At 45.5% G+C, this 25,260-nt stretch overlaps 1 protein-coding gene across 15 annotated transcripts in view; it reads right to left on the bottom strand.

The window, feature by feature from the left end:
• The window catches only part of SNX29 (sorting nexin 29), a 662,332-nt gene that overhangs the window by 106,085 nt on the left and 530,987 nt on the right, over window positions 1–25,260 (bottom strand). For 2 of the 15 annotated variants that reach the window (XR_010323635.1, XR_010323634.1), the window contains one exon: window positions 948–1,100. The exons of the other annotated variants lie outside the window; for them this stretch is intronic. The gene's annotated coding sequence lies outside the window, so the exon portion shown is untranslated. The remainder of the gene's footprint in view (window positions 1–947; window positions 1,101–25,260) is intronic. 15 annotated transcript variants of the gene reach the window in all.

Below are 25,260 nucleotides of genomic sequence, written 5' to 3'. Positions count from 1 at the left end.
TAGGATTTATAACACATATTTTGGGGGGACACAACTCAATCCATACCACCCTGTGACCATATGTAATTTACTAACCTTCTCCATGTGCTTCAATTTCTTTCTGCAGAATATGGACAATTATAGCACCTACCTTCTACGATTGTATTTAAGATCAACCACTTTGCTTGGCATGTAAATATTTCATAAAAGTTGGTATTATTAGTGCCTGCTCCAAAGGAGTTCACCGTTAGTGGGGGAGGCAGACACATAAACAGACAATAACTATGGTCTAGGGGAAGAAATGCTATGGCAGAGGGAAGCACAGTAGGATAGGAGACAAAGAGAAGGCAGCATGGAGTACAAAGTGGAGGCTATCAAGGAACGCTTCCTGGAGGCAGCGATGCTGATCCAGGCCTTGAAGAACAAGTAGGAGCTGGCCAGGGGGGAAAACAAAGGGGAGGCAGGAAGAGGGCAGTTCAAGCCAAAGTAACAGCACGTGTTTTCTACTTTGCTTGATTAAACCAAGATCTTTCCAAACAAAATGTTCTTGAGTACAGGAAACTAAAATAATAATAGTAATAATAAAACAGTTATACAAGAATTTGGCATCAGAAAAAGCAGTACCCTCAACCCTGAAAATATCAAAGAAATGGCTGTCCCCCCACAAATGGTTTTAGGGCGGTCCCTTCTGAATGGAGAGTTGCAGCCACAGTGAGCTGTTCAGCTGCGTGTGGCCTCCAAGCTGTAGACTGAGGAAAGGGGTATCATTCAGCCAAGCTGCTCCTGAGTCAACAAATGGGCTGGGGCGGGGGGGCAATCATTCAGCGTGGATGGCCATTAGCCTGTCACTTTCTAATAGAATTAAGAATGACCCTCTCCCCGCTGCTGTTGCTAATTGTGCTTTGAGGAACTGGTAGCTGCTCTCAATGTACAGAATTTGATCCAGACCAGGCTTTGCTCCATCTCACCGTGCTTCCGTCTGGGTGCCTTGATTCTGCTGGAGAGAAGCCCCACGAGCTGGCCTAGTGGTGTCCTTGGCCCTTCTTTTCTTATTCAATGACCTTTTTGTCTGCCAGGAAGAAAAGCACTGTAGCACCAGCTCCAGGAGAATGGGGAAGTTTCTGGAAGGACACAAAGATATCACAGAGAACCAAGGGCTGAGAGTGCTGCTGGGTCTCTGCGGGGCTGGACCATGAACCAGGAAGCCATTCAGAAGCAGGAAATTAGCTGCGATTTTCCACACTCTTGATTCTCTGACGCTTGCTTTGGCTCTCTCCCCGCAGGCCCACCTTCTCTACCTCTTAAGCTCATAGTGCAGGCAGGACACCACCTCAGGCCCAGCTCCAGACACATCCAGGCTGACCCCATCTCTCCTTGTCCTGATCTCTAAGGCTCCATCCAGGACAGAGCCTCCGAAATGAATACTGGTTATGTGTCTGTCTAGCATCCACCTCCTTGTAGCAACGCCTCAATTCTCCTTTAGGGATACATGCTCCCCCTAACCTGAGTCTTGGTGCTTCCTGGGGATTCCACTCTAGCTCTGACCCTAGAGGTGGGCATGAGACCAGGGTCTGGCCAACCAAAGGCGCTACATGCACCATGGTGAGGGCATTTCACCCAAGCCAGGCCACTGAGGAGCTGTAGGACTCAGAAGCAACTTATATTTGGCCTGGGAGGATGTAAGCTCAGAGCTGCTGACAACTACCACCAGGAGGGGAATTTTCCAGAGAAAAAAGCCAGTTACAGAGGGAAGCAGAACTGAGGGGGGAAGGGAGTGAGAAAAAGGAAAGGAGAGAGGAAGGGAGGGGAAGGAGGGACAAAAAGGGGGAGTGCGGGTGAGGTTTTAATGACTGAACCTCTGGATCAAGCCACAACTGAACTGTTTAGTTATATAAACCAATAAATTCTGTTTTGTTTAAGCCGGTTTAAGATGAAGTTTTTGACACTTGCAATAAAAATAATTCAGACTAAAAGAGAATCTGATTGGGCCTGTATCTGGATAGTTTTCCCCTGGGTCCTGTGCCCACCCTGGCCAATTAGTTCTGGCCACAGTGTTTGCCCCTGTGTATTGGTGCAGTGTGCACGTGGGAAGAGAGGCAGTTCTCGGAGTAGTAGTAGTAAACTCGAAAAGCACCCCAAAGGATACCACCTCCTTATGCCCAAAGCAGCAAGTTGACTGGCCCTTTAACTTATTCACATAACAACTCAAAGCTTCTTGTACCCTTAGCAATGACTGGTGATTATAGCTGGGACAACCTTACAGCCCCAAATTGGAGTAACACTACAAATACTTCCCTCCTCACTCTAGCAGCAAGCATCCCTGGGTGGCACAAACAGCTAAGTGCTCAACTATTAACCATAAAGGTTGGCAGTTCAAACCCACCCAGAGACACCTCCAGAAACAGGACTAGTGATGACCTTCTAAAAAAAAGTGGGTACTAAACATAAACCAGTACCAGTTGCCGTCAAGTTGGTTCCAACTCCTGGCACTCCCCTGTGTGTCAGAGCAGAACCGTGCTCTGTGGGGTTTTCAGTGGCTGATTTTTGGGAAGTAGATCACCAGGCCTTTCTTCTCAGGTGCCTCTGGGTGGACTCAAACCCCCAACATTTCAGTTAACACCCAAGCATGTTAACCGTTTGCATCACCTGTAGACTCCATATTACCCCATAGGGTTTCCAAGGAGCAGCTGGTGGATTCGAAATGCTGACCTGTTGGATAGCAGCTGTAGCTCTTACTCACTGTGTCACCAAGGCCTTATATAACATATAGGTCTTTCCAAGTACATCCTTCATCAAATGGCTGCTAATTATAGGCTGTCACTGAAGGAAGACTACACAGTATTTTTGTGGAAATGTGAAGACTAGATTTTTCTTCCTCCTGTGCACTCATTCAGGCCTTGGTTTGGATTGCTTCAGAATGCCTCAGCATCCTTATCTTGGCATTATGGAGACCTATTCCCCATTGGAATGCATTTAGGAGGCTTTAGTTAAATAACAAGGAGCCCTGGTGGTGCAATGGTAAAGTGCCCACTGCTAACCAAAAGGTCGGAGGTTTGAATCCACCAGCGGCTCTGCAGGAGAAGGACATGGTGATCAGCTCCCATAAAGATTATAGCCTAGAAAACCCTATGAAGCAGTTCTACTCTGTCACATGGACTCGCTATGAGTTGAAATCAACTCCACGGTACCTAGCAACAGTTAAATAATGCCAATAGGAATGGTGCCCAGCTTGGAGCAGAAATGCTACAAGGTGCCAACTCAGTTGCATCCAGGCTCAGCATAGAAGCATGGCAGATGCACCTCCTGAAGGGTCTGCAGGTTCTTCACGTGCTTCTGAGAGCCCAAGGTGAAGCTGTGAAAATCCTCTACCAAAGCTTCCCCATAGAAACACAGATGCACGTTCTTTTTTGACACAGCTGCAAGACTGTGCTTATGGTCTTTAATCTTCCTCTTTGAAAAGCATCCAATTTAAGAATTTTTGCAGTAATCATTTCAGAGTAATGAAAAACAAACAGAACAATAGACCATCTCAGATGTGACATGAGCAGCTCTGTGCACGTCTCTCTAATTGACGTTTAAAGAGATATATTAGCCATTATGAAGAGCCTTCTTTTATCCCCCACATGACCAAACTGTGCCAGCATGCAGATCATAAACATCGTAATACCGTTAATTTACTCAATGTATTCATTTCTGCCTCATAATCATGTCCATAAGACATCGTTACATTTTCAAAAAAGCTCCTGATATCCAAGATGAGACTTGGATGAACGTTTTTTCATTTCATTTTTTTACACGTGCAAGGCAGTATGGTGGAGGCTGTTGTTGCTAGCTGCACCAAGTTGGCCCAGACTCATGGTGATTCCCATGTATAACGGAACTGCCTGGTCCTGCACTATCCCCATGATTGGTTGCAGATCAGACCACTGTGATCCATAGAGTTTTCATTGGCTGATTTTCAGAAGATTTCCAGGTCTTTCTTCCTAGTCTTAGTCTAGAAGCTCTGCTGAAACCTACTCAGCATCACAGCAACATGCAAGCCTCCACAGGGTGGTGGCTGTACGTGAGATGCACTGGCTGGGAACTGAGCCCAAGTCTCCCGCATGGGAGGCATGAATTCTACCGATGAACCACAACTGCCTCATAGTGGATCCAAGCATGTGCTATTTTGTCTCATCACATCTTTTTAGGGTGAGGTAAATGACACGTGAGGAGGGGCCTTGCACAAAGGCCCAAAGCTAGTAGATGGCACAGCCATGATTTGAATATATCTCTTCCAGCCTCAAACCTATGTCTCTCCCACCACATCACCTTGCCCCCAAGCACCAGAGAAAAGAGCTCAGGCCCTCCACATCTCTGCAAAGTACAGGCAGGTGCCTACTGACCTCCAAAAATGAGAAGGTCTCCTCCAGAGGGTAGAAGCTAAAGCATGGACTAAGGGATCCCACCACCTTGGGGAAACCTAGGCTCTACCACCTATCAGCTGTGTGACCTTGGCCAAGTTACTGAACCTTTCTGATCCTCAGTTTTATCATCTGTATAATGGGGAGAGATTAGATCTACCTCACAGAGTTGCTGTGAGGGCCCAATGGCGCAATGCATGGTGCCTATCGTATTATTATTAGGAATTCTACAATTTGAATTCTCATTTGATGTTATATGGACATACAATATGACTTGAATCTCCACAACTGTATAGCTACCTGGCAAGGGGTAAAAAAGGGAAAAGGAGGCCTTTGTCTGATATCTCAGCTTACGGCCCACTGAAGAGGGTGACACAGAGGTAAAGAAGGCCTACATAGAATGTCAAATCAACTCTGTTCAAACACTCCTCTGGTGCTGAGATGTACAAAGTGTTTTCTGCAGATAGGGCAATAAAGGCTCCATGCCTTCCAGCAATTCACAGTTAGGGGGAGCTCCTCAGTGACTCTTACCTACCCTGGCATGTCTCCCTCTAGATTGGTGGTTTGGAAACTTTCTCTAGGTCATAGACCCCTTGGAAAAGCTCATGAAGCCTATGGATCCTCTATACATAAAAAGGTTAGTTACCCACACACATCCCACACCAGGGATGAACACACACACTCACACTACCAGGTATATATACACACCTCACACCAGGTATACAAACACATCCCACCAGCTGTACACATGTACACACCTCACTAGATATACAGACATATACATACACCACCACCACCAGGTACACGCACACACTCCCTAAACCACCAGGTACACACACATACCCCTCATACCAGGTACACACACACACACACACACCCCAGGTATGTACCAATGCCACACCAGGGACGTACAGACACATACACACACATATTTAGCACATATGCACACATACCACCACAACCAGGTACACACACTGTTACAAATCATTTCATGGTGTGCTAGAAAGCCCTGAGACCCATTTAGCCACCACAGTGAGGAACCCCCTGCTGGCCAGGTCTCCTAGCCAGAGTTCCTGAGCTGCCCACTGCTGCAGTGCCCCCTGCAGGCTGGCACTCACTGCCATTTCATGTGCTCCCTCTCATTTATTCCTCGTACAGCCTCGTGGACGGGGTTACACCTCCACTTTAGAGACAGGGAAACACAGCCTTGATGAGGTAAAGTGGGAGGCACACCTTGGGTGCTCCTGGCTCCAAAAGAGTCCAAACAAGACTCTGCTGCTGCCTGAAGACACTACATCCCTGCTTCTAAGAATCCCCCTTACTCCCTATGGTGGCCAATGAGAGGCACAGAGTGTGAGGATACAGGGAAGGCCTGCTTCCTTGGTAGCCAGGAAGTCCAGCAGACATTGCAGCAGACCAGTGGGGGTTTACTGGCTGAGCAATGCTGACTATTTGTCACCGGTTCCTGCTGATATTTCTTCAAGACTTTTGCGACGACCTGGCTCAGGTTTATGTCTGAACCCACAGAGCCAGGAGCAAACAGACCAGATTTCTCTGCAGCAAGGAGCTGTGCAAACCACAGATCTGGCACCTGCTCCCCAAAGCCAATGCACATGGCAAAAAATGGCCTCGCTTGCCCTAGGGGAGAGGCCTGCTCTTAGGGCTCAGGATCAACTGCCTTGAGTGTCAGAGGGTGACACTAACAACATTAATAATGGTCTAATCCCCTGCTGAGGGCATTGGTGGTTTAGTGGTAGAATTCTCACCTTCTGTGTGGGAGATCGGCTCTGATTCCTGGCCAACGCACCTGTCAGTGAAGGCTTGCATGTTGCTTTGATGCTGAATGGGTCTCAGTGGAGCTTCCAGACTAAGATGCACTAGGATGAAGGGCCTGGTGATCTACTCCTGAAAATCAGCCAGTGAAAACCCTACAGATCACAACGGTCCAACCTGCAACCGGTCACGGGGATGGTGCAAAAACAGGCAGTGATCCCTTCTACCGTGCATGGGGTTGCTATGAGTTGGGGCCTGATTTGAAAGCAGCTAACAACAATACCCCACCCACAAGCCTTTATTCACAACTACAAAAATCCACAAAGCTCTGAAACCCGAAGACTTTCAGTAAGTTTAGCGTAAATGCATTGGGCAGCAAACTTCACTGAACTGGAATGAGGGTGTCTATAACCTTGACTTGTCCTCCTTGGTGTCAACGTTCCTACATTTCGCAGTAGAGATACCAATGTGTCTGATTACAGGGCTGGCCCCGGGCCTCACTTAGTGCCTCATTCCTTTCTCAAATGCAAAAAGGAAAGAAAAATGACCTCATATACCTTGAATGGCGTTGACCTCGAGAGTTCTGAAGAAAGGATTATGAACCTGCAATAATAGAGTCTATTTGAGTAAGTTTGAACTCTATGTTCTAAAATGAAACCAGAGGGCAAAAAGTGAGCTCGGTCAGAATTACTCCCAGAAATCTTTTAAATTGTCCATAAAGTACAGTAAACATGGTTAGGTATACAACCTGGAGCAGAAATTTCTCTATATAAATGTATAATATGCCCAGAATTATATAACATATAATAACCAAAAGGTCAGCAGTTCAAATCCACCAGCCTCTCCTTTGAAACCCTATGGGGCAGTTCTACTCTGTCCTGTAAGGTCGCTGTGATTTGGAATCTACTCGACGGCAATGGGTTTTTGTTTGTCTTTACATGCAAAATATAATTTTATGAAATTAATTATATAGAAGAGACAGACCTTTAAACATTAAACGCTGGGAGTACCTTTACATCTAAGACCAAAATAAGGTCAGCAGATTCTCATGTTCTGCTTTATACTTTCTTTAGGGTGCTTGCTGAGGTAAAGGTAGGCTGGCTACATTACTTAAACTCATTTTCTCTCTCTTTTTTATTTGCTTGCTGTGGCATATTGAATTATGGCCCCCAGACCTTGACCCCTCACATATCCTTGTCCTTTGCCAGGTGACTCTGCAGTTCCTCCACTACAGGCCGAGTATATATCCTTTGACTTTGGACTTGGCCATGAAACTTGCATAGGCCAACAGAGAGTTAGCAAATGTGACTCAGGTGGAGGCTGGGAAGGCACGTGCATGGTTGAGCTTGTGTTCTTGCATGCTTGCCTTCACCATGAGAACAAGCCTTGTTTAGCCTGCCTATCCAAGAAGGATGAGAGGCATGTGGAGAGACCTGGGTCAACTGCAGCTTGGCGCCAAGCCAGCCTAGAATAGCCAGCTCATAACCAACCCACAGACACATGAGCAAGAGTAGGTGATTTTCAGTCATTGACTTTTGTTACATAGCATCCTTGTGGCAACAGCTAGATATGAATAGGTGAAATTAGATAAACTGGTCATTGTATGGTCATTTTTCACTATACCAATGCTTTCTGCACACCATATTATTGAATCTTCATAACCATTTTACAGATTTGGAACCTGGGGCTCAGAGGGTTACATTAAGCTAGAAAGTTGAAGAGCAAAGATTCTACCTAGGTCTGTCTGACCTTCAGAGCCTGGCATTTTTAGCTACTGTGTTCTTCTGTCTTCCTCCAGTCTGCAGTGTGTTAGTTGTGAAAGAGGAATAAGGAGACAAGCTCCATCTATGTCCATGGGATCCTGGCTTGGAGGAGGAGAAATATACCTAACATTTATATTTTTGAGTGCTAACTGTGTATCCAGGACTATGATAGGTCTGCAGGAAAGATAAAAGACATGGGAAAATGAATACAAATTATGACAACAACTACCATTTGCTGAGCACCAACTCTGTACCAGGCACTGGTGCTAAGCATTTTACACACACTGTATTTAATCATCACAAAAACCCCAAGAGGCAGGGACTACTGTTATCCCTACTTCGCAGACAAATAAACTAAGGCTCAAGAGTCCTATCTGATGGCCCAAGTTGATATGTTTAATAACTACACTCAACTGAAAAATCTTCAAATGTCCCTCCCCATTGCCTAGATCTCAGTTTTCAAGCACCCTTTTGAACAACCAACCCCTTTTACAAACTAAATCCTACACGTAGGTCTGATGCATACAAGAGATGAAAGCAGAGCTGCTCTGGTTAAAGGAAAGAGAAGGGCAGAGCCCATCTGCCCTCACTACCCACAATGGGTGCCTGTCCTCGCTACCTACGGTGGATCCAAGGCACCTCAGTGGAGCCTGAGTCACCACAACCCAAATCTGAAAGCCTCTGCATCACTCTGTAACAAGGCACCGAGGCCCCTCACAGTCTCCTCTCCACCTGCCCCTGCAGCCTTACCCCCTCTCACACTCTGCCCTGCAGCCTGTGCCCCATCCACCTGAGCTGGGTACAGGCCCCTCACTCCTCTCTCCCCACTGTGGTGTTCCATCCCTTTGGGCCTTTGCCTGCAATGCCTTCTCCTCTTCAGTCTGCCTGGCAAAACTCCACATGTTCCCCAAGACCCTGCTCACATTAGCTCCTGCTACCCCTCCCCAATTCTATCCCCAGGTAAAACTCACCCCTCCCTATGTTCTTCCCCACTGTACTCTATACACACTTTTATCATATCCCCTACCCCAAAACTATTCTCTACCATATTGCTTTCTATATGTGTCTTCCTAGCATTTGGTATAATCAGCAACTCTTGCATATTAATTTATATGCATATTTCATCATTCCCTGTTTATTTGCAACTAGAATATAAGCTCCCCAAGTCTTATTCACTGGTACCCACACCACTGCCTCGCAAATAAAAGATGCTAAAAAAATACTGTTCAATGAATGAATGGACAAATGAATAAATGAACATCATCTGGAAGATGACTTGCATTTATATCTTTATAGCAATCGCTGCCTTTTCCAGATGATAAATTCTCTAAAGGGCCAGGACCCACAGCTGATGCCCAGAGGTGCTCAATGGATAGTGGATGGGTGGGCAGATGAATGGACAGATGGGTGGATGTTTGGTTGGGTGGGTGAATGGGTGCATTTGTAGACAGGTAAATGGATAGGTGGATGCATGTTTGGATGGATGCATGGATGGATGGATGGATGGGGAGGAAGGAAGGGAAAGAAGGAAAGCAGGCAGGTGGGAGGCAGGTATATTGTTCATCCACTGCACCCAGTCACCTACATATACATAATATACGTCTGTCCTCACTGCCCTCGTTGGTGAGCGTCTGACAGTGAGCAAGGGACTACTGTTTTTGACAGTCAGGACCCAAGGCCTATATATGCAGACTTCTGTGCACAAAATCCCGTCTAGCCCCCTGTACAACATAAAGACTTCATAAAGCCTACTGGACGAAGTCACCTGGCATTCATAGCAGTGCAAACTGGGAAACTGGAAGAGTATCATACAAGACACACAGAGAAAGAGGTAGTGCCTAGACCCAAAATTCAGGGCAGGAATAGACAAGAGCACTGGCTAATGTGAAGGAAAGAAAGAGGACTTCCCATTGCCATGGCTCTGAGGCCAGAGAGGCAGCAGGCAGCCACCGCCACCTGGAGGTCACTTACGGACATGGCTGATGTTGGCCAAACTGGCTTCCACTGTCTGTTTGGCATTTGACAGGCCAGGAGTGGTGGAGGTCTTTAGTCAAAATGTCCTTGTGGGACAGGCCTAGCATCTAGAAGGCCCAGCCTAGAATGTGAAGAGCCATGGGTACTTTATAAAATGCCAGACGTAGACCAAGGTTTGACTGGCTGCCCAAGCAAAACTCAGGCTTTAGTGTGGAAAGGGGGTGACAGGCTCAGGTCTTCTGGAAGGGCGAAAGAGACCTCGTCAACAGGACTTAAGTTAGCTCTCTCCCCTCCAGTCCCTTCCCCATGGCACAGCCATAGCAAAGTACAAATTAAAATCCTTCAACGGCTCTCCACTGCACTCAAGATGAAGACCAAATCCTGGACATGGTCTGAAGGGCACCGCATCATCTGCACTTACTCACTGCTCTCTTAAGGTTCTTCTCTGGTCATTTTCCCTCTTAAGCCCAGCACAAAGGCCATACTGCCCAGGAGTACCTGGCATACATGGGAACTCAGAAAGAGCTGTTGAATAATGAATTTAACTCCACCATTCCTAAATGTCATGTGCTGTATTGTCTCCAGGGTTCTGGGCATGCTGTCCTCTCAACCACTTTTCAAGAGCTCTTTGTATTAGGACATGCATTTGGCTTCAAAACAGTAGTGGTCTAATCAGTTGGGATTTATTTTCTCATGTTCAAGCAGTCTGAAGGGAGGCAGTCCAGGTTGGAATGGCTACTCCACAAGTTATCAAGGACCAGGTGTCTTCCATCTTTCTGCTCTGCCAACCTCACTGCATGGTTGCTGTCTTTAAGGTTACCTCAGGGTCCAAAATGGCTACTGGAGCTCCAGCTGTCAGAATTCCAGGCAACAGGGAGAAGAAGGGCAAGGCGTGAACAACCCAGATGAGGCATCTCCCTTTTAGCAGCCTTTCAGAGGAGCCACACCCAACAAGTCTGCCTATATCTCCTTGGCCACATCTTAGTCACATGGTCATACCATGGCCATGTAGCTGCCAGGGAAGCTAAGATATATAGTGTTTTTCATTTGTGTACATTTCCCAGGGTTCTGTCACTAAAAGATAGGTAAGAGTTGATATTTAGGGAAAGCAACTAGCAATCTCTGCCACACTCCTAAATATACAACTACCATACTGTGATGGAAAGCCAGGACACCAACAGAATCCTAAGACACCATCCTTGCTCTCCAAATGCCTACAATCCGATTGAGAACTAAGGGAAACACAGATGAAAAAATAAATGTCAGTATCAGGAAGAAATGAAATGGACCACAAGTCCTGTTCCAGTCTTTGAAGGATAAGTTTTACGCAAACCGGAAGACAATTAATTACTGAGTACTAAAAAAAAAAAAAAATTCTTTTTTTTTTTTTACTGTATGCTAGGCACTATGCTAGGCACTTCATATATTTTTACCTGACTTAGTTTTCATAATAACCATGAAAAGTAGGTATTACTATCCCTATTTTGTAGAAGAGAAAACAAACTTGGGAGGGTTATGTGATTTGCCCAGGGCCACGTGGCCAGCAAGATTTAAAGTAAAGATGGCAAATAAAGCGGTCAACTCTAGAGTTGTCTGCAAACTCTATCAGTGGTGGGTGCCTGGAGAAGGCAGTGGCTATGTAGAGAAGGATTCTGAGGATGGGTCTGAGCTCACTGACAAAGGCTGCAATTGATTAGCTATGCCTGCCATACGCAGAGTAGCGGAAGTGGAAACACGAGTGCCACATATTTAACATTTGTGTTTTAGAGCTTTATGGAGTCAATTCCTCTGTGGAAATGCTGTATTTGGGCTCTGGTGTCTGCGTCTGTACAAAGGGGATGTTGCGGGTGGGGAGGGCAGGCTCTGCCATTAGGTGAGAATCATTTTGTGTCTAGGACCACGGTGCCTTGAGAAAGTAGGTGCTTAGCAATTTGCCAGAATGAAGGCCACCTCCAAGCTCTAAATTATTCCTCTCACTAACAAACAGCCTTGCAAGTAAAAAAAGAAATAATAGCTGTAGTCAGAATAAGGCACACTTTTATTTTAAAACCCAACTTCAAAAGGACAGACCTGCATCTGGGATCAGAGCAGAGGTGACAGCTGCTGTCCCGGAGGGCCATGCCTGTCAACACCCTTGCTGCCCTGCTCCTCTCCTCCCTCCCACGGGCCCAGGTGACTGCACCTCTGAGTGCTCCAGGGGTCACAGTCCAGCCACTTTGTCTCTACACACCAGTCCCCAGGGCTGGTGGCCCTCCTCCCACATCAACCAGGCCAAACCGAGAGAAGATAAAACAACTCACAGCATGTTAGCACTCAGCCCAGGTGTTGCCTCTGAGAAGCCATCCCTGACCTCTTACCCCTCCCTGCCTCCAGGTTGGTTAGGTGACTCTCCTCCGGGCTCCTCTGGCTCCAATGGGTATCTTTAGCACCACCACCTGGTAGATATCCGTCTTTGACCTCCAGCTCTCTGAATTTAACATAGTGCCTGCCACAGAGCACCCACCAGTTTATGGCCACAATCTGTGGAGTACACACTCAGTGCCAAGTATTGTCTTAGTGCTTTCTGTGAATCGGCGCTCCTCAACCTTAGCACAATCAACACTCTGGGCTAGATAATTCTTTGTTGTGGGGGGCTAGCCTCTACCTACTAAATGCCAGTAGCAACCCACAGTTATGACGATCAAATAAGCCTTCAGGCACTGCCCAACGTCCCCTTCAGAAGCAAAATCACCCCTGGTTGAGAACCACTGATGGACATTATCTCGGAGAAGTCAAGCTACTTGACCAGAGTCACACAGCCAGTACTTGTGCTAAGCACCTTATGGTTGTACTTATATCTCATTTAACCTTCCAACAATCTAGTGGGGTGTGTCTAACTACTCTCATCCTACAGATGACAAAACTGACGCTAAGAGCAGCTTAATAACATGCCCAAAGTCAAATAGCTGGGAACTGGCTTTTGTTAGAAAAGAATTCAGAAGAGCCATACAGTAAAGCCTGTAGATGGTCAGATACATTTATTTTAGGATCCAAAGAGTGGGAGTTGGCCACCAAGGCCAGTTTGGTTTTAAACAGCCTGTTTCTGGAAGCTGTGCAGTCACTGTCCTTTTTTAGTGCTGAAAGGCTGCTGTGTGGGATCGCTTTTGTTGGTAAATAAAACTGAGCAGGTCATGGGTCATCCTGTACTCTGGGCCGCCACCAGACCGTTAAAAGTGATTGGTTACAGGAGGCAGCCACTACTTGGTGATTTGTCACTAATAATCCTAACCCGTGGACTCCTTTATCCCCCTACCAAGAATACTGCTGTCAAAGGAAATGAAATCCAAGCTCCGCAGAGCTGGCAGGGAAGCTAATTTTCTATTACGGTACATCTCCATTTTCTCACGGAGCCCTGAAACTGTGTTTATGAACCTAATGTGTACTTCAGAGGAATGTGGTGAGGAGTAACGATGACATAAATCTCAAGAGTCTGGGGGCCACTGGATAGTGGATTGTTGAAGAAATAAAAATAGCAGTTAAGTACTGCTGGAACTCTTCTATTCAAGGACAAAAGTGTCCACTTTTGTGGCAGTAGATGGACTTTCTCCACTGGTCACGAAAGGTAAGCATTCTGCTTAAAATCCTTGTCAAAGGCCTTGTTATTCCCCAGCACTGGCTTTATGACTTCAGTGCTCAATACATTTGAACTCAGTTTTCTCCATCAAATGAGTGAATCAAGTTGGGTGAATTCTACCTCCTAATGGGTTTATTTCCTTGTTTTCTTTTTAAGCTCAGTCATTCATCATTTCTCACCAGGACTCCCAAATGGCCTCCAATCAAATCCATCTTTCTCAGTGTCACCACAACGACTGGTAAAAACCTCCAGTTACACTGTGTCATACCTCTCCTTAGAATGCTCTGTGGACTCCTCATCACATTCTGGGTAACGCCCAAGCTCCTCAGCACAGCAGACAAAGCCCACCTCTCTAGCTTGTATTGGACATTTGTTGCTTTGGGCCACCTGGTATATATCTCACTTTCTGTTAACTGTGCTCTGAATCCTCTTTGGGAAGCTACTGCCTTCCTTTCTCTCACACTGCATGCTTTGTTTAGAGTCTGTGACCCAAGCTGAAGCCAACCAGACTACCTCATTCCTTTGGCCACAGTGACTGGTTCAAGAATAGGCACATGACCTCCTATGGTTTGGTGAGGCTTTGGCTAGGATTAATGAGATTAGTGGGATTAACGGAGTTGTCTCCCCAACTCCAGTGGGTTGCCCCAATTCCTCTGAAGTCATTGATCAGATTGAGGGTACTACAATCACTTTTTGCCCAGGAGAAGGAAGTCTGTCTGGGAATGTGCTCATAAAAATGAAACAGGGGGACAAAGAGAATAGATGGACCTCATTTCAGTTCCTGATAAACCTGTGCCTAAAGCCAGGCCTACCTCAAGACTCACAAAAAAAAAAAAAAACTGACAGGGGGTAGTAAATTCCCTTTTCCTTAAGCCAGCTTGAGCTGGGTTTTCTGCCACTTCCAAGAGAAGTGCCAGATACAAACCTCATCACCCACATTGCACCACATGATCTAGCTAAACCCAATAACTTCTAGCTCCCCACGGGTGCCATGTTCCCTGCCCCTGGTGTACCTTTGCTGTCTGTCACCATTCTTGCCTTCTTTGCCTGGCTAAATCCTACTCATCTTTTAAGACTTGCCTCAAGTATCTTCTCCATGGAGCATCCTTTCCTGGTTTCTCCTCCTGCTCCCAATTACACGCAACTTCTGTGTTCCTTTGGTGCCCTATCGCTATCCTCCTCCCTCCCCAACCTGTTGTTTGCCTGTCTCCCTACTAGACTGAGCACCGTCTGAGGTTAAGGAGTTGTGCTTCTTCTGTCTCTCCACTCCCAATGTGGGGTACCATGCCTGGCAGAAAGTAGGTCATTCAGTAAATGTTTGCTGAAACTGAACTGCATCTTGTTCCAGGGTAAACCTCCTGTGGAGCCAGCAAACTTTTTCACCCTGGATAACCAATCTTTGGAAGCAAACTGTTCTCTCTGGGTAGAGTCTAGTGAATGCTGAAACCAAAGCCAGTCACTACTGCCTGAAAGGCAAAGGAAGATGCTTAATTAGAAGCGCAACTGGGCAGGGCTGGATGCAAGGAGTTAATATTCAAAGCATCTCCTCAGGAAGGCTTGTTGTGTTGGAGAAAGATAAACAGACAGAACTGTGAAGTAGAAATTTTATGGAAAGTCTTTGCTGTGCCTCTGGGCACTGGGCAGCCAATTTCATAATTCGCAGTATGGACTGACTTTAAGTGGCTGGTATGAGGGTTTGTGATAGGCTTTTCCAGGCAACCATGAGGGTGAGAGGATTATCTGGGGAAGAAAAAAAAAAAAAAAACAACTGTTCTCTCTCCATTGTCTGGAGAGATATTGGGCTGAACCGGATATTGGGCTGAACACCAACAAGAGATGTCACGATGAAAGATAATTACGAGTCAAATAGAATCACTGGCAGGTGGCTTTAAAAAGAAGTCCACAATTGCCTTGAACAATTTTAATAATCTGCACTTTAAGAAAGAGATGTTATGCAGCAGACATGGCGCACCTATCATGAAAATCAGTAAAAACATCGTCAAATGTCTACCTCGGCGTGTCTGCCATGATCACCACCATCTCTGACCAAGACAGGAAGAAGAATGAGGGCAGCCCTTTAGAGTTGGGGAGGCAGATGGTTAGTAGAAAACGCACAGGGTTTGAAGCAAGACAGATCTGGATTCATATCTTGGTTTTGTCATTCAAGCTGTGTGGCCTTTGGTCAGCTCACTTAATCTCTCTGAACTTTAATGCTCATTTATAAAGAAGGAATAATGATGTTATTAATACTCTTGCCCTCACAGGGCTGTTTGTGAGGCACAGGTACAACGTATACACAATGACCAGCACACTCTCAGGAATATGTGTTCATCAGTGCCATCTTCATCATGCTCGAGCCTGATGATACTCAGGCTTCCTTGGGCTAGGTGACAGCAGTCTCAGCTACTGTTATCTGATTTAGGGAGAAGGTTTTTATCCTAAGCAATCATTTGAAACAAGGGTTTTAAAAGCCCTTCTCTAGCCCCTTCCTGAAAACTGTGTCATCAATGGAGACATTTCAAAGTGTGTCAAGAAGGGAAGGATGCAATGGAAGGGAGGGCTACCTGGGTAGCAGGTGGGCTGTTTTAGCTTTTATTCAGTAAAATGCAACACTCTAATTAGTCACATCACTAATACCACCTTCTCAGGAGAGAGATTGGAAAAATAGCACATGAGCTGTTAGTCGTGTTTGTTTATCTGTACCTCAATTCTGGCTGGGGGATTTTCAAAAACACATCCAATTAGGCCCCTTGGGTAACTGGTTTCTGTGATTTCTACTACAACAAGAGGAAATTGATTTTGCCTTGAGAATGAGGAAAAGAGACTGCTGATTTATACCTGTTTCTTCCCCATTTATGAAACCTCAACTTTGTCCAAGTGGTTTCTCTGGGCTTTGCCCTCAAAGCCAAAAAATGAAGTTTGATAGAAAGTAAAAATCAATCTATAAAGTATCGATTGAGAGCTTTTGGGGTTTCCAGGTTGGGCTAGGCACCCCAAGTTTTGGGTTTTGTGTGTGTGTGTGTGTTTATTATTCTACTGATGACAAATATCTACTAATGTGCATCTCTGTTGATTTACAGAAAAGGGCAAGGTAGAAAGCTACCAGAGGTTCATGCTGACACTGCGCTTTCTTCAACTACCCAAGTGCTGTAAGAATCAAAGATTTTATTTGAAGGAATGGCGCTGGTCCATGGCATTTATTTTAAAAATGCATATCCTGTCCTATTAAAGTAAAGAATTTAAGGTGGCTTGCAGCAATCCATTTAATAAAGCAAGATGAAATAAATAATAATTTCATATTGAGAACTTAGCAGGAACCACGGCCTGTTCTAAGTACTTTCTCTAAGTTAACTCATCTAATGCTCACACAGAGGCAAAGAAAGGTTAAGTTACTTGTCCAAGCAGCCCAGCTGCGATGGAACCCAGGGAGTCTGGCCCCAGAGTCTGCACTGTTACCCTGGCACATGCCCAGATAGTGCCTGCTAAGACAGATGGTGGATAATGCTGAGGCAGGTCCAAACAGTGCCACGGCTATAGGTTAGCAGCTGAGCACTTCAACACTGTGCCATCAGGGCTCCTCTTCAAGACCAGACTGTAACCTAAATAAAGGCAAACGTTAGGTGACATCAGCCAGGTGAGATTTAAGTGGATGTCAGATGGTAGGTGGGGGATGGGGAGAGAAAGGAGGAGAGCAAATCAGGCAGAGAGAACATCTAAATGCTAAAGAGACCATGGAGGCAATAAGGATAAAAATAAGTATGCTTAGAGAACAGCTGGGATCACAGAGCTGACGCTTAAGACCTATTTTGGGGTGGACGTTTTCTGTACTCTGGTTCACATCAAGTATGTGAGACCACCATAAATACCTGTCCCATAATCAAATATCAACCGAGTCGTCAACGTTTGGCAAGTAACGTGAGATGTTTTTCCCAAAAAGTTGTAGCAGGAGTCTATCTTCAGGAAGTTTAAGTGTGCAAGTCACATTCAATGGATCTGAATAAAGCTCTGAAAGCCACCTTAAAGAAAAAGAGGGGCTGCTGTCGAGTTGATTCTGACTCTAGCGCCCTCATGTGACAGAGTAGAGCTTCCCCACAGGGTTTTCTAGGCTGTAGTCTTTATGGAAGCAGATTGCCAGGTCTTTCTCCTACAGGGCCACTGGGTGGGTTCGAACTGCCAACCTTCAGGTTAGCAGCTGAGTGCTTTAACACTGCACCATTAGGGTTCCTTTGCAAGACCAGACTGTAACAAAAATAAAACCAAATGTTAGGTTGAGCCACATCAAACTGCCAACATCTGACCGCTTTTGTCCTACAAAAATGGAACTTTCACATAACTCAACCTAATACTTAGTAGCTGGCTGTGTCGAGGAAGCAAGCCTTGGTATGTCTATCCCAGCATCGCCCCAGTCAGAGATAACTTCTGCCAACAGACGTTAAGTAATTCAGATTCCATGGGCAATACCTTCTCTATTGTGAGATGAAATATTGGGCCATCATGGCCTGGTGCTATCAATATCTAATTTATCTAACGGTGCCAGGGGTCTTGAGTAAATAGGATCCTTCTGATTATGACCTGACTTCCTAGGATGCTCTGCCAGAGTCTCCATGAAGGCAAACGACAGTGTTTTGCTCATTTGGCATATAGTTAGCACCTAACAGCATGGTAATTAGCATTTTTACTGAATGAGTGAATGAACAAACAAGAGAGAATGCACTAATCACACACACACACACACACACACACACACACACACATTTCAGTTCTTGCAGCAGTAACAGCAGGAGATATTTTTCTTTGTTTTGTTGTTTTATTTTTCTCCCCATTACATCCACTCCCCTTTCTTACGACCACAGCATCCTGATTTTATGTGAAGGGTCCTATCCCTTGCCCTTACTTTAGGCCAATCTACTTCTACCTCTGGAAGGGATAAGCCATGAGGAACTTCACTGCCATGAAACCTTGCAAGGAATCTCCTCCACAGAGCCAACCCTTTCAAATGAAAACATTTACTGCCAGCTCCTACTTTGAGAAATGTTCTTGACAAGCTCTTTGGGCTCTCTTCTCTGCTCGTCAAGCACACAATGGGTGCCTCTTGGAGTGCTGGATCAAACCTGAATTACCCATTCAATTAAAGGAGGTTAAATGCATTAAATATGCCACAGGATGATAAAGAACAATTACTGGCTGTGCAGTGCTTTTAAGATTTGAAGCGGAGGAGCTGAAAGGAGCTTCCCTGTCTTAAAACAAATGGAATAAGCAGTTACTGCTTTGGTTGCTCACCCATGGGCTGCAGTAAGACAGGGTGCATAGCAGTGAGGAGCGTCAGCTGTGGAGCTCAACTGTAGGAGTCTGAATGCAGCACCCCCATACTTACCAGCCAGGCAACCTTGGCCAAGCTACTTAGCCTCCCCATGTCTCAATTTCCTCATCTGCAGAATGGGAAGAATAAACAAATCTGTCTTGGAAGAAGTGCCTCCAGAATACTCCTTAGAAGCGAGGATGACAAGACTTCATCTCACATGGTTTGGACCTATTATCAGGAGGGACCAGTCCCTGGAGAAAGACATCAGGCTTGGTAAAGTAGAGGGTCAGCAAAAAAGAGGAAGACCTTCAAGGAGATGGACTGACACAGTGGTTTTAACGAGTGCAAAAAATAGCAACAATTGTGAGGATGGCGCAGGACCGAGCAGCGTTTCGCTCTGTTGTATATAAGGTTGCTATGATTTGGAACCGGCTCCATGGTACCTAACAATAACAACACAACAGAATGGGAATAATAACAGCACCGCTCTTATAGGGTTGTCCTGAGGGTTGAATTGGTTCATATTCATAAAGCACTTAGTACAGTGCCTGTAAGACAGGGAGCAAAGGCCCTGAGATCAGAGGGTGCCTGTTTGAGAAATAGCGAAGAGACTGGTGTGGTTAGAGGAGACGCAAGTAAAAGAGAAATAGACTATACTATTTTTTTTTTATCAGGGAGGTAATAGGGGGTTGAGTGTGGAACCCAGAGTCTTAGTAAGAGAGGGAACAGAGGGGCCCCCAAAACTGCACATGAAGTAACAAGAAATGGACCAGGGCACAGAAACAAAGCCATTCCCCAGAACAATGGGGCAGGGTATCAGGAAATAGCCCGCAAGCTTCTTTAAAGTGGACTTTTTTTTCAGAAGCAGCTGGAGAAAATCAGCCCCAGGGACATGCACAGAACATCCACCTGTGACCGCTGTGTGACCTTCCACCAGGGACAGTAAGGGGCTACAGCCCCAGCCAGGTAATCGAACCCGGGGAGCGAGAGACTGCACAGGCACGACACCCCATAATAAGTCCTGCTACGAATCCCATAGGCCTCCAGGACAGGAGCCATCTTGGAAAGCCGCTGCACATGCACCTTGGTTAACATATTCCTGCCTGTGCCTATGAATAAACATCAATCTTTTCCTGCCCAAGAACTTTTAAAAACTCAGGCCCATCTTTTGTTCTGTGAGACGGGGGGCATGCTTTGCTCTAGGCCCTCCTCGTCTCCACTTACAAGCCTCTTCAATAAAGCTTTGCTCCTGTGGAAAACTCTAAATGCCTTACCTGCTCATTCTTAACCAGTGAGAGGCAATAACTTTATTCCGGTAACACCTGGCACAGTAAGCGCCAGGGTAAGTGTCAGCCGCTTTTATTGGTGATGATTACCTGTAGGGCTGGCTGGAGAGGAAGCAGAAAGACTAAAGAGAAGGAAGTTCTGGAACAACTATGCATTGAGTCCACTTTTCTGCAGGTGAAAAAGCTTAGCTTAAGTCTACCCAAAAAGAACTCCATCTTAGTCAGCTTTCTTGTAAGTTCGCATCCATGCATTCATTCATTCAGCCAGTCAGTCATCTACTAATCTCATACATACTGACCACCTACTACGTTCCTATACTGTGATAGAGCCAGGGATCTGAGATGACAGAGTTTCCGCCCTCCAGGAGTTCCCAGTCTAAGGAGGAGACACACACTTTTATCAGAACACAGTCGTGCTCGTTCACTACGTATAGTCTATGGTACTTTATTCCACAAGGGCAGAGGTGAGTCCTTGAGATAGAGACCACATGGTTCCCAAAACCTAAAATATTGATTATCTAGCCCTTTACTGAAAATGTTTGTGGACCCTTGCTCCAAAGAATGAACCAAAGATAAAGATGATGAATATTCTGAAGAGGGAAAGAGGGGAGAGGAAGAGAAAAAAGGGCGACAAAAGAGAGACATCCTGATTTCAAAACTTACCACAAAGCTATAGTAACAAAGACAGTGTGGTACTTGTGCAGGAAAGGGTTAACTCAGGAGGCCTGGCTTGCTCAAATCCTGCACATTCCAAAGAAAGGCCAGTCTTCAGGACTAGCCCTTGGCCAAGTCTTGGGAGATAACCTCTGGGCTCTTGGAATTCTGCCTGATAAGAGTATTTTTGTATGCCTGACACCTTGGGCCATATGGTAGCAGTTAGACCAGATAAGTGTATCTTAACAATGTGATTTATGCTGAAAGCTTCTTTTTGCTCTGGGGGCTGGGTAATGACTAGCTGAAGTCAGTTACACAGGCACTGAATGACGCCCAATAACCCTGGACACCAAAACCTGGGTGAGCTTCCCTGGTCGGCAAGGCTTTGCACATGCTTTCACCCATAATTGCTAGAAGAATTGAGCATGTCCCCATGCAACTCTGCTGGAACAGGACACCTGGGCTTGCACCTGATTTCTCCTGGGCTCTGTCCTATGTGCCTTTTTTCTTTGCAGATTTTAGTCTGTATCCTTTTGCTGTAATAAACCATAGTCATGAGTATGACAGCTTTTTCTGAGTCTTTTGAATCCTTCTAGTAAATCATCGAGTCTGGGGGTAGTCTTGGAGACCCATAAGGACAGACATATAGGTCAATGGAACAGAACTGAGAGTACAGAAATAAAGCCATACATCTATGGTAAGCTGATTTTTGACAAGGTGCCAAGCACATTCAATGACGAAAGCATACTCTTTTCAACAAATAATGCTGGGACAAACTGGATATCCTCATGAAAAAGAGTAAATTTGCATCCTTAACCTCACACCATGTACAAAACTTAACTCAAAATTGATCAAAGACTTAAATGTAAGAGCTAAAACTATAAAATTCTTAGAAGAAAACACAGGTGTAAATTTTCATGACCTTGGGTTAGGGAAAACCTTCTTAGATATGATTCCAAAAGCATAAACAACCAAAAAAAAAAAAAAAAGATAAATTAGACTTCAACAAAATTAAAAATGTTTGTGCTTCAAAGGAGACCATCAAGAAAGTGAAAGACAAACCACAGAATGGGAGAGAAAATTTGAGAATCATATATCTGATAAAGGTCTAATACCTGGAATATTTAAAGAATTCCTACAACTCAATAATAAAAAGGCCAATCACCCAAATTAAAAATGGGCAAAAGATCTGAACAGTCATTTCTCCAAAGAAGATATACGAATGGCCCATATGCACTTGAAAAGATGTTCAATATTATCAGTCATTAGGGAAATGTAAATCAAAACCAAAATAATACTCATTCACACCCAGTAGGATGGCTACAAGCAAAAACACTCATAATAACAAGGGTTGGTGAGGGCTGGAGAAATTGGAAACTTCATCCATTGCTGGTAGATATGTAAAATGGTACAGCTGTTATGGAAAATGGCTTTACAGTTCCTCAAAAAGATAAACACAGAATTACCGTACAACCCAACAATTCCACTTCTATGTATATACCCAAAAGAATTGAAAACTGATATTCAAACAAAAACTAGTATAATTATGTTCATAACACGACTATTTGTAACAGTCAAAAGGTGGAAGTGATCCAGATGCCCATCAACATGTAAATGGATAAGCAAAATGTGGCATACCCATACAATGGAATATTATTCAGTTATACTTTATCCTAAGTGGAAGAAGCCAGATACACAAGGCCACATACTGCATGATTCTATTCATAGGAAATGTCCAGAAGATACAAATCTATAGACAGAAAGTAGATTACTGGTTGCCAAGGGCTTGCGGGGAGAGGAATGAGGAGTGACTGCTAAAAGGTACAAGGTTTCTTTTAAGGGTGATGAACATGTATTGGAATTAGGCAGTGGTATGGTTTTACAACCTTGTGAGTATACTAAAAACAACTGAATCATCCATATTTAAAGAGTAAGTTTTATGGTATGTGAATTATACCTCAATTTTAAAAAATAGAAGAAAGTCAGAAGGCTGAAGCTAGAGCTGAGGAAAGGAAGATGTAATGTTTACTGAGCCCCTGCTCTGTGCCACATTCTGAGTTAGGCCCTTCATGGCCATCAGCTTATTTAACCCCTAAAATAATCTGGTGAGGTGGGTGATATCATCCCCATTTTACGAACGAGGTCTGAGAGACAAGGCTGGCCCATGGCCATACAATTTGGGCAGGCAGGGCAGGTATTTATACCCACATCCCCTGACTCCAAGTCCACCCACACACCAGCTGCGGAATTCAGCCAACCAGCCAGCATTTACTGACTGCTAACCCTGGTGGCATAGGGTTAAGAGCGACAACTGCTAGCCAAAAGGTCAGCAGTTTGAATCCACCAGGCGCTTGTTGGAAGCTGTATGGGGCCAATTCTACTCTGTCCTATAGAATCACTATGAGTCAGAATCTACTCAAAGGCAACGGGTTATGGGTTTCAGGCACTGGGACAGAGATCCAGGAAACCATACCTTAGTATTTCAGGAACAGCTACTGTGAACAAAGCATTTTAGTTCTCTTACTCCTACGGCAGTAGTGTTGGTATATTGTGGTTGTATAAAAGGGGGAAACTGAGGCTCAGAGAGGTAAAGTAATAGGTTACCTGGCTAGTATGTGGCTAAATCAGAAGACAAGCCTGGACTCCAGACTTGCAAATCAAGCCTTGCCACTTCGTCCTGAAGCCTTTCAATGCCTCCTAATAGCTCTCAGGTTGAAGGCCATCTCTTCACCAGGTCATGGCAGACGTGCCTAACTGCTGGTCCAACATCTATCTCCCAGTCTCTTCCCTGCCCCCAGAGGCCGCCTCTGTAGAGCTTGCAATTGACAAACACTTTCCCAGACTCCCTTGCAACCAGTTCAAGAGCAGGTGACTCAAGGTTGCCCAAAAGAACTTGGTGGGAAGTCTACTGATGGGACCTCCAGGAAAGACTGGCCTCGCTGATGAGAGCGGTAGGGGCGGTGAAGCCTTGCTCCCCCTTTCTTGCTCTCACAATTGCCTTGGAAGCTGTGGCTACCATCTTGCAACCACAGGGAAACACAATGGTCTCCATGGCTGCTATATGATCCTGCCAGTGCCTTCTTCTCTGGCCTCATCTACACCACCCTCCCCCTCACCCATTGTGTCTTTCTCCAGACACACAGGGCTCCTTTGGGTTCCTCCCTTCCCATCCAAAGAATTTTGCCCAGAACTTTCCCTGAGTCTTCAACACTCCTCCCATCCCTAAAACTAAAACCAAATCCATTGTTGTCAAGTCAATTCCTACTCATAGCGACCGTATAAGACAGAGTACGATTGCACCACTGGGTTTCCAAGACTATAATCTTTACAGAAACAGGGTGCCGCATCTTTTTCCTACAGAGTGGCTGGTGGGTTCAAACCACTGACTTTTCAGTTAGCAGCCAAGAACTTAACCACTGTGCCACCAGGGCTCCTCCTCCCATCCCTATACCTGGTTAACTCTGGCTCAGCTGTCAGATCTCAATTTAAGCACTGCCTCTTCTGATTTCAATATGCTTTTGTACAGCGCTCCTTGGAAACTCTACGGGGCAGTTCTACTCTGTCCTTTAGGATCACTATGAGTAGGTACTTGACTCGACGGCACTGGGTTTTGTTTTCTGTTTATACAGCTGCAGCCTCTGGACTTTCTAACTGTACGTTTATTACTGTGACCAACAACTAACTCTTACCTCTAGAAGAAAGTTCCAAATGTTCCATTAGAACAGGAGCCACGTCTGTTTTTCCTCTCCATTGTATACCCAGCACCGAGCATGGCACTGCTACTCTCAAAAATCTTTGTTGAATGAATGCCCAAGTCTGTGCTTCTACTTTTTCCTGGGGGCCCCTGAGCAAACGATCCTTTAAAAGACAGGGTCTGTCCAAACAAAGAGAGCCTGGGTTAGAGCAAGACAGGGTTGAGAAAGAAAGGGAGCAGCAAACTGGTAAAGATGAAAGGAGATGGAACAACAGAAGAAAGAAAATAAGGAGGAAGAGGGGAGCGCCGAATCCAGCTGAGCTTACAAATTAGGTCAAGGTTCTGAAGAAAGACGACCGGTGAGCTGGAAACCAATTGGGACTGACAAGTCTAGGGAATGGCCCAGCAGCTGCTGAAACTAGTGGCTACCTGGACCTTGCTTGATGCCACTGAGCAGGTAAGAATAAAGACAGGCTAGAGGCCCTATGAGCCAGCCTGGATATCTAAATTCCCCATTAATACTGGCAGCCCCAGGCTGAGGGCTTGTCATATGTTCCTAAGCCCAAGGCTCTGTATTTGCATCCCCTTCCCCCAGGCTGGGACCTGGCAGTAGGCTCTGATCTGCTGGAGCCCTGGGCTCTGGGCAGTTGTGGGAACCCACAGCAAATGTGCCAACTCGCTGCCTGTGCGGGGGAGAAGGGTGGCCCTCAAATTGGCTTCAAGGCCAGCCTTTTTGTTGCTGGTGGTCTATCAACAGAAAACATTAAGTGCGGGCAGCCAGAGTGCATTCTCTGTGTACCTCTTCCAAGGGGGGGGGGG

The sequence above is a fragment of the Loxodonta africana genome, chromosome 12, assembly GCF_030014295.1.
Source record: "Loxodonta africana isolate mLoxAfr1 chromosome 12, mLoxAfr1.hap2, whole genome shotgun sequence".
Lineage (NCBI taxonomy): Eukaryota > Metazoa > Chordata > Mammalia > Proboscidea > Elephantidae > Loxodonta > Loxodonta africana.
Note: the sequence above shows the minus strand (reverse complement) of the source record. Positions and strands in the feature narration are given on the sequence as shown.